Below are 6,735 nucleotides of genomic sequence, written 5' to 3'. Positions count from 1 at the left end.
TACCCATAACTTAATATTTTGTTGCACAACCTTTTGAGGCAATCACTGCAATTAAACGATTTCTGTATTTGTCAATGAGCATTCTGCAGCTGTCAACAGGTATTTTGGCCCACTCCTCATGAGCAAACTGCTCCAGTTGTCTCAGGTTTGATGGGTGTCTTCTCCAAATGGCATGTTTCAGCTCCTTCCACAGATGTTCAATGGGATTCAGATCTGGGCTCATGGAAGGCCACTTTAGAATAGTCCAACGCTTTTCTCTCAGCCATTCTTGGGTGTTTTTGGCTGTGTGTTTTGGATCGTTGTCCTGTTGGAAGACCCATGACCTGCGACTGAGACCAAGCTTTCTGACACTAGGCAGCACATTTCTCTCCAGAATGCCTTGATAGTCTTCAGATTTCATTTTACCTTGCACACATTCAAGACACCCTGTGCCAGATGCAGCAAAACAGCCCCAAAACATTCCTGAGCCTCCTCCATGTTTCACCGTAGGGACAGTGTTCTTTTCTTCGTATGCTTGGTTTTTGAGTCTATGAACATAGAGTTGATGTGCCTTACCAAAAAGCTCCAGTTTGGTCTCATCTGTCCAAAGGACATCCTCCCAGAAGCTTTGTGGCTTGTCAACATGCATTTTTGCAAATTCCAGTCTCGCTTTTTTATGATTTTTTTTCAGCAGTGGTGTCCTCCTTGGTCGTCTCCCATGAAGTCCACTTTGGCTCAAACAACGACGAATGGTGCGATCTGACACTGATGTACCTTGGCCTTGGAGTTCACCTTTAATTTCTTTGGAGGTTGTTCTGGGCTCTTTGGATACAATTCGAACGATCCGTCTCTTCAATTTGTCATCAATTTTCCTCTTGCGGCCACGTCCAGGGAGGTTGGCTACTGTCCCATGGGTCTTGAACTTCTGAATAATATGAGGCACTGTTGTCACAGGAACTTCAAGCTGTTTAGAGATGGTCTTATAGCCTTTACCTTTAAGATGTTTGTCTATAATTTTTTTTCGTATGTCCTGGGACAATTCTCTCCTTCGCTTTCTGTTGTCCATGTTCAGTGTGGTACACACCTTTTCACCAAACAGCAGAGTGACTACTTGTCTACCTTTAAATAGGCAGACTGACTGATTATGAGTTTGGAAACACCTGTGATGTCAATTGAAGGACACACCTGAGTTAATCATGTCACTCTGGTCAAATAGTTTTCAATCTTTTATAGAGGTACCATCATTTTTGTCCAGGCCTGTTTCATTAGTTTGTTTTTTTAAATAATTATGTTAATCAACAATTCAAAAGTGATGGCTGATTTTGATTATTTAATTTTCAATAAATTTTTATTTATTGTTACTTTTGTAAGTTTCAAGTGATTTCAGTGAGAATTGTGGGTTTTCCCTTCTTTAACTGAGGGGTACCAACAATTTTGTCCACGTGTGTATGAATGTGAGTGGGAATGGTTCTTTGTCTCTGCATGTGGCCCTGCCACTGATTGGACATGTCTTGGGTTTGCCTTGCCCTCACCGAAACACAACTGAGATTGGCTCCAGCTCCCCTGCAACCACGCATGAATGAATAAATGATAAAAAAGATAAATAAGACAAAATTGTTTAACTTCAAAATATAGACAGAATATAACAATATTAAGTAAAGTTATATATACAGTACAAAAGGAAATTGTATTTATTTTCGTTGTATTTTTTTAGTTTTGGGTTCGTGGCTAGGCTTTTGATGAATTAGCCTGAAACACACACATCCTAATAATTTACATGTTATTGTTATAGTTAAAGCAGTATTACTGGTAATGATATTTATTCCTGTTGTTGTTTTAAAGGCTACTCTTAAACTTAAACTTAAAACTTGTCTTTATTTATCATTTGTGACATAGCACAGCACAGCACACCATGCACAATGAAATTTAACCTCTGCATTTAACCCATCACCAAGTGAACAGTGGGCAGCCCGGGGAGCAGTGCTTGAGGACGATGCCATGCTCAGTGCATCTCAGGGGTAACCTGGCAGTTGGTGGATTCGAACCTGGGGCCTTCAGGACCGAAGTCCGCTTCCTTTACCACTAGGCCACCACTGCCTGCCTACTCTTAAAGGCATTGTATCATCATTATTATACAAAGGAAATCAACCACAAGCTTCCTTTTCCTGTGGGAGAATGACGAAAAGACGTGTCATGGTGACGCAATAGTGGTTGCGCGTCCATGATCACGCATATCTCCTAACACCTCTACAGACTTGTAGCAACAGAAAAAGATGCGGGGCGGAGCCAGGCAATGACAAGTTGTTTGAACCGTGACGAAGTCATCTTCACCATCACACCCGCCACAGAAGGAGAGAGGGGGAAGGAAAGAGAGCGAGAGAGAGCGAGACAGCGATCGAGAGACCTACACTAACACAGGGAGAGAGGGCTTTAAAGGCACAGAGTCGTGCCTCTCTGTGACAGACTGAGGCAGAACATAGAACAAACACAATCGTTTTTGTTGAAAAACAACATCGAAGTCTTCGTTAGTTCTCCTTGCTTACTAACGTCTGTTTTTCCTCCACATCTTTGTTATCGTCACAACAACCCTCGGTATTTTTATCGTGGTCTCGTCAGGACGCTTCACAGTTCCCATCAGGTGACGATCTGGATTATTTTGGACCACATTCTCTTGGTCGTTTTTTAAATGTTATCAATGTTTTGTTTTTCATTTTTCTTGAAGACGTTGATCAGGTTTGAAATTTTATTGTTTTGAAAATTGTTTAAAAACAGTTTTAAAAATGTTGTTTTTCAGACTTAGGTCACCTTTAAATTGAGCTTTGTGAGGTCAGCCTCTGTCTGTGTGCGCGCGTGTGTGTGAGAGAGAGATAAACAAGTCTCTTATCTCTTGGTTTTACTTACGTCTTTAAAGATCATTTTATAGTAAAAACACAGCAGCAGTTAAGCATTAACCTTAGCGTTTTCGTTGCAGAAAAGGATTTGGTATTGTAAGTCAGATGAAACAAAATAGTTGATATTTTTATTGAATTTAATGTTCAGTTAAACGAGTCGAGTTTTATTATATATATATATATGTAGTTTTTGGATAATATTTTTACTTTTTATACTTAATTATTTCCTTAAAGGTTATTAAAATAGTTTCGTTGTGAGCTAATTTTTGTGTTAAAGTAACGACACCACAGAGATGTCAGACTCCACAGATCAAATATGGTTTGTTGGAAATAGAGCAGTTCACACTTTTACGGTTTGGCTTTAACAGATGGTTTGAGGTGTTTTTCTCTTCGTCTTTTGATTCTTCTGTTTTTTGTAGTTGTTGTCGGTGTCTCGACTCTTGTTTTTGTTTCATTTGTTTCTTAGTGAGTCGCCATTTGGTTGTGTTATTTGTTCCTCCACAAAGTCAAAGACAGATTTTGATCTTAGTTAAACTGTCCAAGCAAATAGCGATCAAAGTATCCTCCATTTTCTCGTCACTCTGAGCTCAAATATCATGAGCATCGAAATGACGATCGAAATGTGTTCAAATGTATGAGAGAAAAACAGACAGGTTTGGTTTTGCTTCTGTTGTTGTTTGTGATTCCACTGTGTGTCTGTGTTTGTTTGTTTGTTTGTTTGTTTGTTTTTGCTGCTGCAGCTGGGGGATGGCAGCCACAGCTCAGCCCATTCCTGTCCACAAATAGAACGTTCACGAGCAGTGAGTAGAGTTGAGAAATTATCTCTGAGATTCTTCTGCTAAACAGAAATTATCCTAAGTACCGAATGTTGTGAAGATTTTAAAGCTTTTCGTTTGTGGTTGCTGCGCAGCTCAAAAGAGAAAATTACAAGGTAAAACAGGAGGAAGGAGGCGAAGCTAATCTTCGTTTTTGGCTTTTATGTTTCTGTTCATGGACTGGAAATGCTTCAGTGTGTTTATTACTACTCATATGATGCGGTTTTTGTTCAGGGAGACATAGGCAAATGTGACGTTTGTGGCCACGTAGCCAGAAAGAGGAGGCAGGAGGTCGAAAATGAGCCCCGTGTCTGAAGAGGAAGCAGCAGAGACAAAGGAATAAAGAAGAAACAAAGAGCAGAGAGGCAGCACCGTGTTAGGCTTTAGTTCAACAAAAATACTTATTGTCTTCACTAGGACTGCTGTTTTAAAAATACACCAGTTTCCTTCCACTCAAACACGACCAATGCTGCTTTGTGGTCTCTTCCTGACTGTCTTTTTTAAAAATCCTTTCAAATATATCTTCAAGATTGTGATTGTGGAATTGTTTTCATGTGTACCTAATTTGAATATTACATAGTGCTCACACTTCGTTGTGGTGCTTTTGTTTTTATTTTATATATCAGGCTTTAAACTATTATTTGCTTTACTGTATTTAAGGTTTATTGTGTGTGGAACAATGTGTTTTTCTTTCAGACAATAAAACATAAAATATGACTTAGTAAAGAAACTGCTGTAATGTAGAGATTCTAAAAAGTAGGAGAGGAGCAACATCACTGATGTAACAAATACTGAATTTATTTGCTACATACATTGTGGCATGTAGTCGTACATCAGGATTAATATAGACTATAAAAAAAATCCTGACAGCTTTTAGCAGCTCACTGTGAATTCACAGAAAATATCAGAGGTTCTCAATGTGTCTTAAAAAGTATGTGTCCATACATTAGCCTCTGGAAAAAAGGCTTGGAAACTTGTAAAGAAGTCTACCAACCAAAGGGGGCTTTCAAGGTTCAAGGTATTTAATACATGTCTCATTGCTATCATCACTGGCAGCTAGTATAGAAAAGCTCTTTAACAATTGTTCTCAAGTGGGAAAAAACATGTCGTTGTATGACAGAGTTACAGAGCCATGTAATAAAACATCAGCGGTTTCTTTCTCTGTCTCTCTCTCCTTGTGTGACTGGCTTTTTCCTGAAACATGAGCAGGGTTCAGCTTTCCTCCGCATGAGTATGTTACTGCTGCAGAGAAGTCACACCTTAGTTTGTTTTTCATGGTGTGTTCAGCTGCTGATCTCACACACCAAATGGCACAACCACGACAAGGAAAAGGAAAACTGCTCAACAGTACTAGGCTGGAAAAATCCCCAACTTACCCCAGCTTTTATTAAAAAGACCCAGACTCACCCTAGCTCTTATTTGACCTTACTCTAAAGATATTATTAAAATGTTTGGTAGGAATTAGTTAAGTATGAGTTTTACATCTGTGTAAGGTATAACACATTGTCACAGAGTACAGGTCAGAAAGAGGTTTGAAATATTTACTGAGATTAAGAGGTATTAAGCATCTGCAGTATATGACAGTGACAATATGGTATTATAGCACGGTGTGTCTCGTGCTCTTGTTCTTTCTTTAGTACAGAGATCTTGTTGTAGATTAAGAGACACTTACGGTTTCCAGAAAAATCTCCTACATTTTAAAATGGGAACTTCCTCTGGAGCTGTTTGTTCCAGCCTGAAGCTCAGACCTCATGTCTGCTCTGGATTTCTTTTCACTAGTCACTAGTCAGCACTCCAACATGTGACACTGAGGCAGAGAAGGTCTTTGTGGGCTTTATCAAGAAAACCTTTTATTGACGCTATTACAGGAAAGCAGCAGGAGGGTGGTGGTTTGCTCCAGTGGAGGAAAGGTTGCTCAACATTTAAAGGGGCAGCTCAGGATTTCTAAAGTATGTTCTTTATGAGGTAAAGACAAGAAAACTATTGTGTTGCAAAAATCAATTTCCTGTTGGAATGCTGCATCTTATAATGTGATAAGGCAGTGAACTTGTTCTTCAGAAAGTGGCAGAGATTTTATCAGAAGTGTTGTAAGGTCAAACCTCCTCGACCTTACCATAACAGACCTGGCCTGTCCCTTTAACAGCACTTGTTTGTGTATTTGTGAGGTCACGCTTGCAGTAAAGCAGCAGAACTTTCTCAGATATTCTGTTCTGGAACATGAAGCTCCGTTCTTGTTTGTCTGACAGTGATCAGTAAACAGCTGCTGTGTTGAAGATGAACAGGTTGTTTGTTGTCAAAGGTTGTTTATCAAACATGGAACTACTACTTTTACTTGTTCCACTGCTGAGTCAGAACATTCTGACCCTACCCACTTTGATCTTTTTTTAATGACCTGCTTTGGCCTTTGGGCAATTTCCTGCTTTGTTGTGATCCAGCAACAGCTGCGTAATCCAAATTGCATTGGTGTATGGAAAAAAAAAGAGTTTTTAAATGCCTTTTGTGGTGGGAACAACGGAAGACAGTGTGTAAAAACTCAACGTACTTGTTGGTTCCTGTGTAATTGTTTACAGGCAGCCATGACATGATGTGATGATGTATCTGTTCTTTGAGTCACAGCATCATGCACAGAGGGATCAGAAGAACCCGTCTGTTCTTGTCAGAAATGGTTATGAGTCATAAGTACACTCATGAACCACAAAGTCACATTTACTGTTGTAAGGTTCATGAACTCATGAAAACTGTGTGTGTCATGGTTGCTGTGTTTGTGTCTCAACCTAGGGGTTTGTTAACATTGATTTGGTTTTGAAAGGTTGATATTTATATATATACACTATATTACCAAAAGTATTCGCTCACCCATTCAAATGATCAGAATCAGGTGTCCTAATCCCTTGGCCTGGCCACAGGTGTATAAAATCAAGCACTCAGGCATGCAGACTGTGAAACAAGACATTTGTGAAAGAATGGGCCGCTCTCAGGAGCTCAGTGAATTCCAGCGTGGAACTGTCATAGGATGCCACCTGTGCAACAAATCCAGTCGTGAAATTTCC

The 6,735-nt window shown here is 39.6% G+C and overlaps 1 protein-coding gene across 3 annotated transcripts in view; it reads left to right on the top strand.

Moving 5' to 3' along the window:
- The first annotated feature begins 2,306 nt into the window (after positions 1-2,306).
- Positions 2,307-6,735, top strand: part of LOC103397127 (AN1-type zinc finger protein 5-like) — a 10,850-nt gene continuing 6,421 nt past the window's right edge. The window contains exons 1-2 of one of the 3 annotated variants that reach the window (XM_025052811.1): positions 2,307-2,617; positions 2,702-2,712. The gene's annotated coding sequence lies outside the window, so the exon portion shown is untranslated. Of the gene's footprint in view, positions 2,713-6,735 lie in introns of all 3 variants that reach the window. The other 2 variants (XM_008335361.3, XM_008335362.3) reach the window with 2 other exon arrangements.

The sequence above is a fragment of the Cynoglossus semilaevis genome, chromosome W (assembly GCF_000523025.1).
Source record: "Cynoglossus semilaevis isolate Cse_v1.0 chromosome W, Cse_v1.0, whole genome shotgun sequence".
Lineage (NCBI taxonomy): Eukaryota > Metazoa > Chordata > Actinopteri > Pleuronectiformes > Cynoglossidae > Cynoglossus > Cynoglossus semilaevis.
Note: the sequence above shows the minus strand (reverse complement) of the source record. Positions and strands in the feature narration are given on the sequence as shown.